Raw genomic sequence first — 18784 nt, forward strand, 5'->3', positions numbered from 1 at the left:
AAATGTGGTTCAGTTGTTCATATCAGCCGAATGGTGTGCGATTGTCAATTCGAGCGCTAGCAAGAATAGCGGGCAACGAAAACGTGGACAGGGTAGCTCGAGGGTATACAATCCGAGAGCCCAAAGAATCCACGCTCGAAAGTCCACCGTCTGTTCCGAATTAATACTCTGCTTTATTGGTACACTACACGGGAACAAGGATACGATATCCTACCCATACACGGGAACCAGAATACGATATCCTCCCTAAAATAAATAGCTCACCAAGCTCGAGGCCACTGCTTGGGGACAGCTGCAGACAGGAACCCTGCCCAACTTAGACCTACTCAGTAAAATGTACCCCACCAGATACGCAGCTGAGTGCCCCGAAAACTGTCAAAAGCGCACCTTGTGCGTGTAGCACACTACACGGGAATGCTGCAGCTTATAACAGCAGTTCAGAGAATAATAAAATCAAGGGCGGCGCAATGAAAAATATTGCTGGCCAGCGACTACTGTGAGAACCAAATCGGTCTCCTGCAGTGAGCATGCGGGGCAGCTGAGGCCGTTGTAGCCCTGGACAAAGGGTCCCACCCCTGCTAAACGCAGTCAAGTGTGCCCAAGACCCTGACGAACTGCCACCAAAGAACCTGTTAACAGCGACCAATAAATATTTTGATTATGATGATGGACTCTATGGGAGTGTCCGCGGCTCTTGTGAATCTGTCTATGGCGAAACAGGCGAAACATTACGGACAGTGACTTCACGAGTTATTTGCGTTGAACCTCAGCTACTTACCATCCTTTACTACAGGTGGCACTAGTTGCATGCCCGGCCGGCTCGGTGTAAGTTAGCTAAGGTTAAATGCGTAGATAGAGTGCGGCACTAAATCCACGCCATTAAGTTGGTAAGCACAATGCGCTCTCATCGCCGTGCAGAGACGGAACGCATAGATGCTCGGCTCGTCGAACTTAGGCCACGCAACCAAATAGATAGATTTACAATGGGGGCCCCAAACGTTTTGGGGCCCCAAAGAAATAGCGGCGAAGCCCCTGCGCATGCGCAAGACGTAAACTGCGTTTGAGCTTTGCACTGGGAACGCTATTTCACTTATTTAGCGGGAGCCCATATAGCGGCCCCAAAAGCTTTGCGTCAACAAACATGGCGGCACCCATCGAAGCGACGGCTGTAACCTAGCACCAAACTGGGTATGATTCGCGGTACCGCGTGAAGTTCGCAAGCTAGGAGAAGTGACTGCGGCTATCGCTTTCTCTCAACAAGCGTGTGTTATGAAGTGTGCTATGCAGGCACGTACCCAGGGGGGGGGGGGGGCCCGGTCCCCCCCGGGCCCCCCCCCCCCTGGGTACGGCCCCCCCCCCCCCGGGCCCCCCCCGGGGGGGCCCGGGCCCCCCCCCCGAAATCAAGTGGCATACCCCCCTCCCCACCCACGCCACCACTCCTCACACATTCCTAAAGCGCCGCCAGATCAATGTTGAGGCTTGGCAGCTGTTCATCGGTCAGCATGATGCTGCCTTTTTCACTCCTTTTAGATGGCGGTAGTTATCGGCATCTGTTGTAATGTGAAGGACAGTTTTCTCATAGATTCCGCACCCGCGCGATTAACTCGAGATGCGTCCAGTTGTCACCATCTATTCAACCGTCACGCGCATAGCTGTTGCTTTTGTTAGTTCAACCTTCTTTGTTTAGGCTGATCCTGGGACCAGGAGAGGGATGCGGCTGTTACTCAGTTGGTCTGTACTCTCATGGAACGAGTTGCTGCCGGAGAAAACGCCAATTGCGTTTAACGTTTCCCTTTGCTTTCTTATTTCCTTGAGTTACGGCTCGCCGCGACGCTGGCCGATGCCCGGAACCATATACACGTGATATGGGTTAGATAATGTGGGAAATAAAATAATGTGAAAGAGCGTCCATCATGAAACCCTGCAATAACCCTTAAACACATAAGCAAGATGACTGTCGCCCGTTACCTCGTCTATTTTTCCCTAATTGTATAGCACTTTTCGTGCAATATTGGCAACCGGAAACAAAAATCGCGAGGAGTTGAGTAATTAAGCGATCTACTAAGGGAGAGCCAAGGCAACAACCAAACTGCAAGCAAAAGCGAATAATAAAAAGTTAACCGTTGTTTATGAGAATATTTATGGATCAACATCTTTTTATTTAAAAAGGAAGTAGAGAAAACGCCGCCGGAAGTGGAGAACAATTACTTGTTTTGAATGACGCTTCTACAGTTATCGGTCGAACCGCTTCACGTAGCCACTTCTCTGCTGTGCTTATGTGGGTGTTTTTCTAACCTTTCGCGGTGAGCGCAGTACGTCTAGAGCGCAGTACGCCTGCGCACTACGCGGTTGTATGGGACTGGCGGCCGCACAGCGTTACGCAATTCGCGGAACTGTCAAAACTGATCAACAAGGCGAAAATAACTGATATTCGAAACTATAACATGAGAAAGACTGAAGAAGCCGTAAAAAATGAACGCAGCCTGAAATCAGTAAAAAAGAAACCCGGCATAGGACAAACCATGATGTATGCACTAAAAGAAAAGAAGGATAATATCATCAGCAATCTCGAAGATATAGTAAAAGCAGCGAAAAAAGAGGTCTATACAGGTCTAAGCTGACCTGTATACAGTACCCAGAGGAGTCACGATACCTCACTTAGAAACAGTAATGAACAGGATACAGAAACTCTCCTATAACTAGCGATGAGGTCAGATGGGCCCTGCAAGACATGAAACGATGAAGAGCGGGAGGAGAAGGTGGAATAACAGTCGATTTATTCAAAGATGGAGAAGACATAATGCTTGGAAAACTTGCGGCTCTTTGTACGAAGTGTCTATCGACTGCAAGGGTCCCAGAAAACTGGAAGAATGCAGACATTATACTAATCCACAAAAAAGGAGACGTTAAAGAATTTAAAAATTATAGGACCATTAGCTTGCTCCCAGTATTATATAACATATTTACCTAAATGATATAAAATAGAATAAGGGCAACACTGGATTTTGTCAATCAAGGGAACATGCTGGCTTCAGGAAGAGATACTTTACCATGGATCACACCCATGCCATCAAACAGGTTATCGCGAAATCTGCAGAGTGCAATAAGCCTCTCTATGTGGCTTATATAGATTACGAAAAGGCATTTGATTCAGTAGAGATACCAGCAGTCATAGATGACTACGTAATCAAGGAGTACAGAACGCTTACGTAAAAAGCTTGGAAAATATTGCTACATGCGTGTGGTATTTGTTTGTTTGAACGAGGCGCGTGGGCGCCGTCACTCCAGAAAAGAGGAGGAAGAACGAACTGGGCTCGCGCTGTGAATCTAACCGGTCAGTGCTGCAACCGTTGTTGTAAATATAATCTGTAAATAGTTTCTCGTCTTACTGACTCGTCCTTCGCGTAAGAATATCTACAGAGGGTCTACAGCTACCTTAATTCTACACAAGAAAAGCAGGGAGACACCTATAGAGAAAGGGGTCAGACAGGGAGGCACAATTTCTCCAAAACTATTCACTGTGTGCTTAGAAGAATTCAAGCTATTAAACTGGGAAGGCTTAGGAGTAAAGATCGACGGCAAATATCTCAGCAACGTTCGGTTTGCCGATGACATTGTTCTATTCAACAACAATGCAGACGAGTTGCAACAAATGATTGGAGACCTTAACAGAGAGAGTGTAAGAGTGGGGTTGAATATTAATATGCAGAAGATGAAGATAATGATAAATAGCCGGACAAAGGAACAAGAGATCAGGATCGCCAGTTGGCCACTAGAGACTGTGAAGGAGTACGTTTACCTAGGTCAATTAATCACAGGGAACCCTGATCATGAGAAGGAAATTCACAGAAGAATAAAAATAGGTTGGATCGCATACGGCAGACATTGCCAGCTCCTGACTGGAAGCTTACCATTATTATTGAAAAGTAAGGTGTGCAATCAATGCATTTTGCCAGTGCTGACATATGGAGCAGAGACTTGAGAGCAAGTTAAGGACCGCGCAAAGAGTGATCGAACGAAGATTGCTAGGCATAACGTTAACAGAGAGAAAGAGAGCGGTTTGGATCAGAGAGCGAACGGGTATAGACGATATTCTAATTGACATAAAGAGGAAAAAATGTAGCTGGGCAGGTCATGTATTGCGCCGGTTAGATAACCGTTGGACCATTAGGGTTACAGAATGGGTACCAAGAGAAGGGAAACGCAGTCGAGGACGACAAAACAGTAGGTGGAGCGATGAAATTAGGAAATTCGCGGGCGCTAGTTGGAATCGGTTGGCGTAGGACAGGGGTAATTGGAGATCGCAGGGAGAGGCCTTCGTCCTGCAGTGGACATAAAACAGGCTGATGATGATGATGATGATGATGATGATGATGGAGGTGGCGGCCCCCCCCCCCCCCCCCCCGAAAAAAAATCCTGGGTACGTGCCTGGTGCTATGTGTTATGAAGTGACTGCGGTTATCGATTTCTCTCAACTAGCGTGTGTTACAGAATAACCTCTAAAGTGTAATTAAACGCGAATACACGCAAGTCAATATTACTATTCCTATCATAACATGGTATATTTTATTTAATTATTTCTCAAAGCTTTTCTTTGACGCCGTAGTCGTACTGTCAGCGCCAGACGCTATCCCCAAACACAAAGCACTATTCTAAAACTCTTCCCTCCTGCGTGCCCCATCGCTAACACCAGCAAAGCTCTTTGGGGCCCTAAACTATTGGGGCCCCTATTCTAAAACTATACTGACTCGGAGAAGGAGGCAGTAAAATGAACATTTAGGATACCGAACGGTGTCAGCACAGCCATGAAGCAGCTAGCAGAGTATACTATGTGGCTAGCAGATGTGCGGGACCTCTTCGTTGATGTACGGGAATGGTTCAAGCTAGGCAAGCAGGCAACACGGGCCTCTATGGTCTAAGTACGTCAGTTCCGCCGAGCGATAATGACAGCATATTTATTACAGTTACGGTATGACACACGTCGAATTTGCGAACGTTCTCTGAAGCAGCCACTCGCACTTTAAAGGGTAGCATTTCCATAGCGGCTCTTGTATGTGTATTTTACCTGAAACTGGGCATTTTACGCAGTTGAAAATTCCGTTGCAAATGGCCTTTATGGTTAAAATGTGTCCTTGGCGAAATACAAGAAACGAGGCTAAATGTTTTTCATTTGACCGGCGCAATAAATTTATAGACTACATATGAGTTTCTGATTTCAGATACATAAACGGGCGTAAGCGCTCATCTTACCACTCATAAAACACAAAACAAGAAGGTACTGGCGCAATTTCGGAATGAAATCTTGTTGCTATGATGAACATTTAAAAGCTCGGCTTGCGTTATTTAACGGTACTATTTTCACGTTGATCTTTTACGCTTTTCGTCATGGTCGGATCAGCGCTTAGACTACACTAACAGCAGGGATTTACCGGCCGTGATCACTGGGTGGTAAGAAACAATGATTACCATTGTTTTTTCACCAAAGTTTCACCAACGTTGCATCAAGAAAGTGTCAACGACCGGTCCAAGCAACTACTCTGGTGCGCTATGCCGAACCTGATTTCTAGCTACTCGTGAGAGGGCTCTGGTCCGGTTTCCTTTTACGGGAACGCAGCAGCTCCTGCTAGCGCATCAGTTTTCTGAATCCTCCCCAAAAAATATTTTAAAAATTTGTAGAAATTAACCCTAATTTTTGGTTAAAAAGGAGAAGAACACGAGTTTGTTTACATACAGGCGCTTACCTGCCGCGTCATCAATCTCAAGTCTATCCGTGCGGGCTGGCTGCGGTATCTCTTGTCCCGTGATAGCGTCCTGCTGCAACGTCCGCGCCGAAGGCAACCCAGCTCCAGTAGAGGTTGAATCCTTCTGTGTTTGTTTCAGGTATGTTGGCTTCCGAATGCACTCGTCACTTGATACGCCTTTGTTGGGAGCTTGCAGTATCGACGGTGGCACACGCTTGCCCCGAAAAATTCTTTTCTGTTTATTGCTGTCCTGTGGTGCTGATGCAACTTCGACACGTTTTGTAGCGTCTGGTTGGTCCTGATCACTGCTTTCCAGCAGACTTGCCTTTAGTACTTGGTCTCGTGCACGTGACACACCTTGGTCTCCCTCTGAAAGCGGAGAAGCTTCCTTTCCAGCTTTTTGAGAAGTTCTACCAGTGTCTTTTGTGGCGCGTCTTCCGTGGGAGCTCCCTTGACGTTCCTCTGCCGGCAAGGATGGCTTGTGCTTGACTTTCCGGGAGCCACGACGCTTCTTTGTACCTTTGGACTGATTTGGGGAACTCGAACGCACGGAAGAAGGCACGACATCCTCTCCCGAGTTAGTGAGCACTCTGCGGGACAGAGGCTTACGGCGTTTCAGGGTGCTTCGGCGTTTTCTCATGAGCCGCTTTTCCTTAGTGGGCGGATATTCTGCCGTGGCGTATGATGCTGGCTGATTTCGGAGGTTCTTCGATCTTTCGGGTTTTTGCGCCGCTTCCTCCTTGTCCTGCTTCGGTTCCTTCGGCGCTGAACTTTCGGGCAACAAAGGGCCTTTAGAGTCGTCGGAAGACTCTGCAAGCTGGTCCATTTCTGCAGGCTTCTTCTTCTTGCTCCCTAACGCTGATATTTACCCACTACAGAGGCCTGGCGAAGGCCAAGTATATTTCTGTAGATGTTATGTTGATCATTAGCTGAAATATCGTACACGCGCTGCTTACATCATGTGCTGAAGAATACATAAGCTTACATGAACGTTCCTTCCACCCTTTGTGAACAAGGCTTCAGTAGTGAAGCCGAAACGCCTTAAAGATTTGTTCATTCTCAGCATATTTCTTTTGGTCGGTGTCTGTCGTTTTATTGCTTCATGCTTCGCCCTGACCAGACGGGCTTCCGTCGGATCCCCGACTTCATTAGCTGAAATTGTCGATGAATTTAAAATTAAAGTTGTGACAATGAAGTGCGCACAGGGACAAGAATTTGTCAAAGAAGGATTCGAAAAATAAAAAAAAGTAAATTCACACACACAAGAAAATTTCACCGACGATTACGATACTAATGGAAATCTTGAGCGCCGCTTGTTAGGTATATTAAATTCGCGATATATTCTGGCAAACAATTCTGAACGACAGCGTGCACTCCGCGGAGGCGCTGAGCCTCTGTTCGGGCAGCTCGTTTAGCAGCAGCGGTAGCCCCCCCCCCCCCCTTTTCCCAGAAACATTTAATAAAGTTTACGACCTACCTACCTGTCAGGAAACAAAGCATAAACATGGGATCGCGTGACTCGCGCTGAGCCACGGAGGAAGGAAACTAAGGAGAGGCCCTACCCCCTCTGCGCGCTAGGAGAAAAGTGTGGCGGAAATGACGTAGTAGGTTCTCATTTTTTTGCTGCTTTTTTATTTTTTTTTGTTGTATGGCTACGCCTTTTGGGCCACAATGGCGGCGTTGTTATGGTTTTGAGCGCTCACACGTGTTGCTCTGGTAGGTTTCGGGCCGTGGCAAAGGCGCTGAGTGGGCGGGTTTGCGTTAGTCACCGTGTCTTGTTGCGCTGTGTTACCTGCACCGTGCTCTGCCAGATGTTGAGCGAGCGCGCGCGCTCCGCGCGCGACACCACGCGCAGCGCGGCGTGGTTTCGCGAAAGATGTAAACAAGAGAGGAGGGTGGCCCAAAAGGCGGAGCATCGCCATGAGCAACGCCAAATTCCGTCTTCACTTTTGCTTCACAAAGAGTGACGTCAGGGCCTCTCCTTAGTTTCCTTCCTCCGTGCGCTGAGCGCATTCTCTAGCCGTGGCGGTGGCGCCACAGGGGAAGTAGCGCATGCGCAGTGCGTTCGAAACTGACGCCAGCGCTTCGTTTTCGCGCTGGCCGCATGTCTGGTTGCCGCCGGCACTCCGCTTACATCCGAACCCTTTCGCCACACGCTCCCCCGCTTTCCACCTCATGGTTCCGTTGCACCCTCCTCCCGCTTTCTCCTCGTGCGTCTTCTCTCCCGCCGCATTGTGTTGCGGTAGCAATTAAATCGACACGCCAAGCGCATTTCTGCCGTCGCCGTCTCTGTGAGCTACTGCGTAAACTCCAAGGCCCATGAAATCGCTGCGCGCCTTGTTTTGTATGTGCGAGTGAAATCGTGCGACGGTGAACCGACGAGCGCAGCCCAATCTTGCGCCAATCTTGCGCACTAAAAGGAGGAAAACGGGGAGGAAGCGCGCCGTCTTCCATTACGCGCAAGGCTCCGTAGGAAGGGTAGAGAGGAGCAGGGGCGGTTGAATTCTCCTCCGGGTGTCCCAAGTGCCCGCCCGGGCCCTGTATCTTGAAAGCTATCTGCTACGGGGACAAGGTCCGCCGTGGGTAGCCGGGGTGGAGGCGTGCTACACGGGGCGGCGCGGTCGGCTATGCGCGAGGCCGCCCGGTCCATTGTATCACGAAAGCCATGTGGGACGGTTACAGAGTCCGCCGCAGGCTGTGTTTTCGCGGCTTACTTCGCCTCGCTGCGAGCGGCAATACAAAGGTCAATTCGCTCGCTGCTGCCGCCGCGCTTGCTCACTCCAGCATTTTGACAGCGAGTTTCCGGAGTCATCGAGTGAGATGTGTTTACTTGAACGCGCGTAATACCACGCTTGTTAATCTAGTTAGTATGCCCATGTTTACAACTTTATGCGTACGATAAAACTACTATCCTTACTTAGTGCAGCTGTGTACTAATTTGCTATCTCAATTGATGATACGCTTTTCGAGCGAAACTGCGACTTTTTTGATCCCAGCTGCGCGCCGTGCTCGCTCTCATCTTTCGCTGTGCTCGTTCGCTCGGTTACAAGTGACGCCGACGTTCGCAACCGAAACGGGCGCTTAAAGGTTTACTCATACTAGGCCGACCCGACACCGATTTCGGTTTGCCGACTGTCGGTGACAGTGTTTTTACCTTCTTGTCAGAGCCTCGGTCACACTGTACCGACGCCGAGCTCTCCGCCGACCGTCGGCAGATTGTCGGCGTCAGCACAGCGTGACAGAGGCGCTGACACGAAGGAAGAAACGCTGTCGCCGACAGTCGGCAGTCCGAAATCAGTATCGGGTCAGCCCAGTGTGAGTGAACCTTAAGAGCTGCGTCCCAACACACTTAATATGTTGTACCGTTTTAGTGACAGTGCCGAACACGGTTGCGAGAACTGTGAATCACGAAACTAACTCTTTAGGGGGTGACGCTGCGCCCAGAAAAGTAAAACAACGAAACGATAGCTGTGAGCACAGTAGTCCGCGATTGTCGAAACGTAATCTGCCGGTCAAACGCATCGCCCTTTTACACGACTCGTGGAAGGTTCCAGCGTAATCACTGGTTCAAGCGTGCCTTCCAGAAAGTACTACACGATTCGCGTCGCGCATACACTCGGATTACACAAGGTTCGGTGACAACAGACACAACCGATAGAATCAATGATAACCTTCGAATAAGGTACAAACGAAGGAAGCTTGATTTGCACTGAGCGATAGCTTTAAATGCAGGTCCCGATAAAAAGATAAATATGTACACGTGTCAAGATCTTCCCATATGGTCTCCCTCTTAAATAGCATCGTCCCGATGTTACAAACACAAGAGCAAAAACAACTAATGCACGCTTAGTAAATAAAATGACAAAAAATCTAGCAAACAAAGTGCCCGAGTTTGTTAGCGCTGGTAGGAAGACTTGAGGCGTGTAACGTGAATTACATCAGCTCGCGAGTGGCGCGGCTGATTGTGTTATGCCGTCTGGCCAAACCTCATAGTCCCGCGCGCCAATACGTCGGATGCTCTTGTAGGGTCTGAAATGGCATCGCAAATGTTTCACCCTAAGTACTCGCCTGCACCCAAAGAAGGCCACCGAGCTGGCATTCCGCGTAGCGTCGTTGAACATTGTAATGCCTCCTGTGCATTCTTTACTGGTTCTTGATGCGCAGGCGGGCGACAAGAAGTCAGTGCGCAGGTTGCTTGGTCTATGTCCCTGCTACTGGCACTTTATCAAGAGCTTCTCTCGCATCACCGCGCCTCTGACTCTTCTCACGAAATACGACGTCGACCTTGTCGCTGTTCGGGCTTGTTTGGCGGCTTTCCGGGGGCGTACGGTATACAAGAACGCAAAGCACGTCCTCCGCATACCACGTTGTAGCGGCTGTGAAGATCATAGTAGCTAAAACGCAAATAACTCTTATTGGGCGAACCTGTGCCAAGAAAAAGCAGGCTGTGCTCAAAGCACAATGACAGTAGCGAACACCGTCGGCCACTGGCAAAAATCTGATCTGCGGGTGAAGAGCGTCGTGCATTATTTACTCTTTTCGCGGCGATCTCGTGGGTGCTGCCATGTTTGATCACGTGGTGACGTGTCCATTGCTTGTCTCAACTGCCACCGTTGCCGCCGCATTTATAATGGGTGTGTATGACGCCGGTGCGGCTTAGCAAACTTCTGTTTCGGGAGGTATCGTAGACGGTGACTTGGTGGACGACACGAAGCTTTGGCCACAGGTAAAGACAACAAGAAAAAGCGCTTTGGAAGCTGATTAAGCTTTGTCCAAACGGCGGGAGCAGCGTATATCGTGCTTATTTTAGAAGCAAGCCTAAATATATATTCCAAGCTATCCAAACCTATACGCTCATGAATTGAATCGGGATTAGCGCGTTTTGCTCTTCGTTCTTTATTTTACAAATATTTTGACGCAGCGGCGTGTCACATTTCTGATTCAGCAAATTCCCTTGGTGTCGGTTGATCACTATCAGATTATCTGTGCATAACCGCTCACGGGTGTGTTTAGTTCCGATAGATTTGTTCTTGCAGCACGCAAGGCTTGAAAGGTAGCCGTTTTGTAAATTGTAATATCGTGTACCAAAGATGTATTATCGCTAGGAACTCGTTTACTCTTGACGACCGCAAAAAAAAAAAAAAAAAATCAGCTTCGACCATCCATGCGCTATTGGTAAAGTGCGTCATTTATTGCGCGTATATGGCGCACATATATTCAAGTGTGCGCCCCTTCACTTAAGTGTCCGCCATTTCACTTATAAAATGCTGTGCCTATTGGGTAGATTTGTGTAGACACTGTGCCTGAAACGCAGTATATGACAGGAAGCGGCGCTACTCCCTTTTTTTAAGGCGCAGTACTCACTCTTTCCGACGTACCGGGGCTGAAGCACTTTTTTTTAAAGCTTAGCGATACAACACAGGCTAATGAGCAAATTTCTGTATCCTCGAAAAAAGCCGCACTCCTCGAAGTGCCGGTAACACGTACGGACCGTTGCAGCAACTGTCCGCGAACTTGGCTGCGTAGAATCATTCCATTCATTAATATGCCAGTCATCATTTTTGCAGCCAACTACTTCACACGTATTCAATCTACATGATTCAATCCGACATGACTGGAGCACGGTGCTTCAGCGAAAACACAGCTGCATTTGCGACGGCTGCAGCCACAGAAGCAAGGTGGAGGCGGTAATGGTTTCTTATTCGGGCGCTTTCGCTCGTGTGACACGCCGCCGAAAGCGCCATCTCGTTTCTCTAGATCAAACTGCTCCCCGAAAAGAGTTAATGATGACTTGTTGAATGTTCCAGTGCAATCGCTGGTGCCCGCGTGCCTTCCAGAAAATAATTCACAATTCGCGTCGGGCATACAATTAGGTTACACAAGGTTCGGTGACAACAGGCACAACGGATAGAATGCACGAGAGCCTTCGAGTAAGCTCTAAATCATGCAGGCGCGTTAAGTTGTTGGCGGGTGAAATGCACTCCCCGAGAAAAGGATAAATAAGTACACGTGTTAACACGCCGTGCAAAGTCTCGTGCTGATTTACAATGACCGTGGATTTGCGTGACGCCGAAAGGTACAAAACACCAATGCATGCGTTTCTGTGGCTGACGCCCAAGGGCAGAGAACGATTGGTCAATTTAGTGACAGACCAAGCTGGAGAAATGAAACTTCCAAACAAGCTTGTGGTTAAATGAATGAACACTCGTCCTCATAGGGTGACTGTTCCGCCTAAATACTGGGAAAGAGGAGATTGTCAGACGAATAAATTTGACAGTTATCCTGTCTCCTGCTCAGGGCTTGTCGAGGTTGACAAGGGATTTAGGACCACTGCCGGAAAAGAAGATTTATTGTTGGTACAGGAACAGGCCAAACTTCAGTTCATAAATATCCAATAGGGCAATACTAAAGTTCAATTTCGTCGAAAGACAGAAAAAACCAAGTCAGATTTCTTTTTTTCCCTTTCGTTTCAGAAGGCTGCACACTCTAAGCACGTATTCGTCAATGGTAGCTTAAATAGTGTTTAATGAACATTACCGTCACTGAAATAAGGTAGGGAAAGCTATGATGTTCTGCACGGAGCAGAAAATAATGACTGAAAAAGGATAGGAAGCTCTGTTGTTAGAATCGAGTGTTGTTAGAATCGAGTGTTAGAATCGAATTTGAGAATGTTCGATGAGACAACGCACTGTGGAATGCAAGAATGTTCGCTGATCAGAATCTTTGAAGGTTTGTTCAGTACCGAAAACATGGAATTTTTGTGCGAGATAGATTGAAGTTTCGAGCTAAGTGTGTCGGCAACCTGTTTACTGGGGATGCTGAGAGGCTTTATCTGAACGTCCAAAGTGCGCCACGAATTCCATGTCATTGTTGTGCGCGAGCAATAAGTTTTCCCGATGATGTCGACTAAGTACATGAAGTGAGAGCGCGGACACGCCAAGTCATATTCAAGTGTATCATCGCGTAGAGCATTTTAGGCCTTCCTCACAGCGATGTTCTCATAGGCAGCAAAGGGTTGGTCGTAAACAAAAATATGGGGTTTTACGTGCCAAAGCCACAACCTGATTATGAGGCACGCCATAGTAGCGGACTCCGGGATAATTTGGACCATCTGGGGTTCTTTACCGTGCACCTAAATCTAAGTAAACGGCCGTTTTTTTCATTTCGTCCCTGTTAAAAGGCGACCGCCGGGGCAGGGGTTCGACCCCGCGACCTCGGGTTTCGCAGTCCAACACCAGAACCGCTAAACAACAACGGCGGGTTTTGTCGCGCTAATTGCTTAGCTTTCAGCCAAGTTCCTCCTGGGGATAGCATTATAAACAAAATAAGGCTATGTCAAAACACAGAAAAAGGCATTGCGGCCACGAACGGTTGAAGGTGAATGTTTCGTTATGGCTGTCAATAGGCACACTCAAAACGTCCTCAAATATTTGTTAACCCATAGTTCGCGCTTATACGTTAAATAGGCACGACAGAGACGTAAGGGAAAGATAGACATTTTGCCTAAAGCTGCCACATTGTCTTATATTTATTTTTTCTCGATATTGTTGGCAGTGGTTGTTTTGACGCCATTCGTTCAAAGACATGAATATGCTCTCCTTCTAGTGAGTGTGCAATGCCAAAAAGTGGCAAAGCTGAGAGTCAGGAAACTAATTTTTCTTTGGACGAAGTTGGGTCTAGAAAAAAAAAAGTTGCAGCCAAGCCCAACGATAGCGGCGAACGCAGTCGTCAGTCATCAAAATGGGATCTACGGCTGAAGTTCGTCTGCTGTTTATGCATGACTCGTCGCGCATTTCAGCGTAATTACTGGTGCACGCGCACGTTTTAGAAGGTGCACCACTACTCGTGTCACGCACGCAGTCTCGTTAGACAGGCTACTTTTTAGATTATCATGCGATCGATACTTGGCCGTGCCTTTTCTGGGAATTTTCTGGCAATTTTGGACGTTTGATTTTCGCTTCATTTGCACTTCGAGGCACTGATAAAATTCGTATTTCTCTTTGACCACGCGCTCCTTTGGACTCTATCTTTGTTTTAATCGCTTATATATGACTTTTATCGGTAAGTTTTTTTGTTGAGAGTGTGTGCATAACCCATGTTACTCGTCTGCGTCTACGTCTTTTGAGGCGGCGACAAAAGTATAACTTATTGGACTCGAAGACATGCTGTGGTGCCATCTGCAGCAATCTCTCCGTAGCTTCAAAAACGACACCACGCGATACTGGCTGTGAAGTGTTAGGCATCTCCCGCCGTTCAGCCACGTTTAATTACGAATGTTTACATGTTTTAAGCGTTGTATCTGTGGCGTCTTGGCTTCGAAACAACCTACCACATACATCCGAGTGTGGCGTTTAGGGCTGCAAAAGATTTTAGCGAGCGAGAAACGTGATGCTCTCATATTGGTTATTCAGTTTTGTCGCAATAACAGTACTGATCACAACATTTGTGGCTGGAAATTTGGCTTCCCTCTTCTGCAGAATTATCGCGGGTTGATGATTGGTCACAGGTCTATTATAATACCTAAACCTTGAACAGCTTATGTTTTTGTTTCCTCAATCTGCGCTGCCGCCATGTGCGTGCAAGGAAGTCGCATGCATCTCCGTGCGGGGTATTTCGCTGTTGTCATATCAAGCCAACACGCTACAAGAGCTGTGTGTATCGCTTGCTCGGCTCTGACAACCATCATATTTCTTTTTCAGTTATATTATCAGCCAGTTATCGCATGGCCGCTTCGTTTTAGGTACGTGTGAAAACTCGCCGAGGCTCCGTAGAATACGTCCGGCACTGCGGCACCGAGTACCCAACAATGCTATAACAGAGGGCAACTGAACTGCGGCCTTGGGAATTAAACAATTTATCTACAAACATACATTCAAAGCTTCCATCGCCCAGCCATAGAGCTGTGGCAAAGTCACCTGATGTCACTTTGTACGTCATAGGAATAGAGCGCTGGTCTCTGAAATGTTAGTCTTCGAGTGCAATAGAATCGGCTAATACACTCAAGACAGTTCCAAAACTAGAAGGCGCGACTTGCGCCGAGTGATATTTTTTGGAGCAGTTGTTAGCCAGTGAAAAATAACCACCAGAAAACGATAAATAAGTACCTGTGTCCATAACAGAGAGCAGCTCACAGTGCAATTTATCTAGCCACGCTCAAGAATGTGGTTTCTACTCGCTACTAATTAAAGTACATTTTATTGATTGATTTATTTGCCGAGGAATACGTGAGTTTAAGTTGGAAACCAACATAGAAGACGCCGTAGTCGCGTACTTCAAAGTTTAATGATCTGGGTTTGGTTTACCTGCGCCTAAAGCTCAGCAAACAAATGTTTTCGTGCACTGTACGTTAACGGAAGGCGGCAGCTGCGGCCAAGAACTGAATGTGCGAACTCGTGTAGTGCAGGGAAACGCCACGTCTTGCAATCCTCTGCGGTAGGCTTAGAAATTTCACCAGATACATACAAGCGCTTTATAGTCACTTCAGAAGCTTTGATATTGCAATTACCCGTAATTGTGATAAGGACAGTTTATTTGCTTTCATCGAGTAAGAGTTAGTATTCTGTATACAGTGAAGCACTCTAGAGTGCTACCACATTTTTGCAACATCATTGCAGGCACTACTGTTTTCATTGTTTGGGACGCATCTGCTTAATTAATGAATAATTCTTTCATAACTCGGTTGGCATTTTTCCTACTTCCGTGTTTCTCGCAACTACAATGAACTCATGCGCAAACTTAGACCCCCCGAAGCAGACACTCTTCCCGCCGTCAATTCCCTGTGAACTATTAGAAGCATCCCCTAATAAATTGAGGCATGCCTCTAGTTTTTTCTCCAGCTGTCGTCTCTCGGGGTTAACTTGGAAAGCCTCAGTTCAGCTACTGAGTTTCAATTTCTTCACAGCGGTATTCTTTCATGGTGGTGCTGGTGTGCAGCAGAAGCAGAACAGCGGGCTTCTAATCGGAATGTCGTAAGTTCGAATCCCCCTGCAGCGCACTACATTTTTAGGTTTAAGTGGCGTCTGACACCGGCAGAAAAAATACTTGCCGGAACCCATAGGGGCTATAGTTTATTAATCCGGGTGCCACCAAATTCTAAAGGCACACTAAGCTTCAACAAAGACACTGCCTCACCAAACGAGGAATACTCCTGCCTGGTACAGAATTCGGCCACTACTTCCTGCATGACTCCTTAGGACCTCAGTGCACACCTGCAGCGCAGAACTGACCAACGTATGATGTCCAGACATGCAACGCGGCAGAGGATGCTACAGATCGCTGGATTCGCACACGCCGCCACTGGAAAGAGAACCTGGCAACATATAACACGCGAACACTGGGGAGTGAGGCGAGCTTAGCAGGGGTTCTTGAAAAACTATTAGGCATTGGCTGAGATATTATTGGCCTTAGTAAGGTTAGAAGAACTCATGAGGCTCATAGAGTGCTGAAAACGGCCACGTCTTGTGCTACAAAGGTCTTCCAGGTGAGGGAGAACAAGGAGTATGATTTCTGATACATAATGACATAGCAGGCGACATTAATGAATTCTGCAGCAATAATGAGAAGGTAGCAGGGGTAATCAAGCTGAATAGGAGCACAGAATAAAGCTAGTACAAGCCTTTGCTATAACCTCCAGTCATGATGATGATGTAGTAGATTAGTTTTATGAAGATGTTGAATTAGCAATGAAAAAGGTGCGAACTCAGTATACTGTAATCATGGCTGACTTCAGTGTAGAAGTGGGGAGAACGCAGGCTGGGCAGCAAGAAATTAGCAACGACGGCATCAATCTAGGAAAATTAGAGGAGAGATGTTGGTAGAATTCACGGAAAGGAATAAAATCCGAATACTGAATGCGTTCTTCAAGAAGCGCAGTAACATAAAGTGGACCTGGGAAAGCGCTAATGTTGAAACAAGAAATGAAATAAATTTCATACTATATGCCGATCCCAGCGTAATGCAAGATTTAGAAATGCTATGTAGGGTAAAGTGCAGTGACCATAGGTTACTGAGGTCTAGGATTTCTTTCTACTTGAAAAGAGAAAGAGTAAAATTAGTCAAGAAGAAACAGATCAGCCTAGACATAGTAAGGATAAAAACCGACGTATTCTGGCTTGGGCTCGCGAACAAGTAGGCAGGCTTAGAACAGGAAGGTTTCTTTATTTTATTTATTTGCGGAATACTTACATATGTACCGGTGAAGTTAACATAGAGGTAACAAATGAAACTGTTACTAGGCTGATTTCTAAAGCATCAGTCGAAGTGGGAGTTAAGACACTAGGGCAACCTGTAAGTAAGCTCACCCAAGTGAGAAAAGACCCGATAAAGCAAAGACAAAGCATGAAAATGTCCAACTCAAAAGATCAGTTAGAATTTGCTGAACAGTGAGAACCGATAAATAAGAACCTAAGGGAAATTATAACGTGGGAAAGATTGAGGAACCAGTAAAAGATGGCCGCAGTATGAAATCTGTGAGAAGAGAGCTTGGCAAACGAAAATTTAAGATTAATGCATTGAAAAGCAACTAGGGTGATCTCGTCAGCAATTTAGGTGATATAGTAAAAGCAGCAAAAGAATTCTATACTGACCTGTACAATACCTAGAGCAGCCACGCTACCTTCATTCGAAGTACTGATGAACTAGATACAAAAGGTCCTTCTATAACTAGTGACGAATTTGGAAAGGCCTTGCACTGTATACATGACCCGCGTATACCTTACACGCTACCCGGATAAGAGCGATAGGAGAAGATAGTCTAAAAGCCGATTTAATCAAAGATGGAGGAGATATTATGCTGAAAGCTTCTGCGGCCCTTTACACACAATGTTTCTCGACTTTAAGTCTACCAAAGAGCTGAAAGAACGCCAACATTATACTAATCCATAAGTAGGGAGGCGGTAAATAGTCAAATTAGGGACGCAGTGCCTTGATTTCAGCATTGTACCAAATATTCATCAAGCAAATTTCCAATAGACTCAGTGCTACTCCATCAACCAAGAGAAGAGGCTGGCTTCATAAAGAGATACTCTAGAATGAATCACATTGATGTCATCGATCGGGTAGCGGAGAAATCTGCGGAGTACGATCAACCTCGCTATATGGCTTTCATATATTATGAAAAGGCATTTGATTCAGTAGAGATACCAGCAGTCATAGACGCATTACGTAATTAAGGAGTACAGGAGGCATACGTGAATATCTACAAAGATTGCACTTGATTCTCGGCGGGAACTCTACAAGCTTACCTATCAAGAAAGGGGTCAAGAGGAATACAAAATTTTACCGATGCTATACACTGCATTCTTATAAGAAGTATTCAAGCTATTAGACTGGTACGCTCACGAGTAAGAATACAAGTCGAATATCTCAGCAACCTTCGACTTGCAGATTACATTGTCCTGTTAGGCAACAATGGGGGAAAATTACAACAAATGATTGATTACCGGCACCCAGAAAGTGTAAGAGTGGCGAAGATTATTATACATAGGACAAGGATCAGGTTCAATAGCCGGTAAAGGGCTATCAATGCATTCTACAGCTGTTAACATATGGGCCAGAACCTAGGAGGTTAACAAACTCGACAACAAGTAAAGGAGCGCGCAAAGAGCGACGGAAAGAAAATATTAGGCGTAACATTAAGAGACACCAAGAGAGCGGTTTGAATGAGAAAGCAAACTGGGATATCCGATATTATAGTTGGCATTAAGAGAAAAATGAATATGGGCTGGCCATGTGATGCGTAGGGTAGATAAGCCGTGTGCCATTAAAGTTACAGAATGCGTGCTAATGGAAGGGAGGTGCAGTCGACGAGGGCAGAAAACTATAGGTGGGGTGATCAAATTAGGAAATTTGCAGCAACTTGGAATCAGTTTGCGCAAGAGCGGGGTAAATGAGATCGCAGGGAGATGCCTTCGTCCGGCAGCGGACATCAAAATGGGCCGACGATCATTTTCGCATTCTTGCCACCGGACAATTTTTCTGCCGTACTTAAAGTTACGTAGGTGTTACACTGCCAACTCCATGGAAACGATCAATGCCAAATAAAG

This window comes from Dermacentor andersoni, chromosome 7, assembly GCF_023375885.2.
Source record: "Dermacentor andersoni chromosome 7, qqDerAnde1_hic_scaffold, whole genome shotgun sequence".
NCBI classification, from domain to species: domain Eukaryota; kingdom Metazoa; phylum Arthropoda; class Arachnida; order Ixodida; family Ixodidae; genus Dermacentor; species Dermacentor andersoni.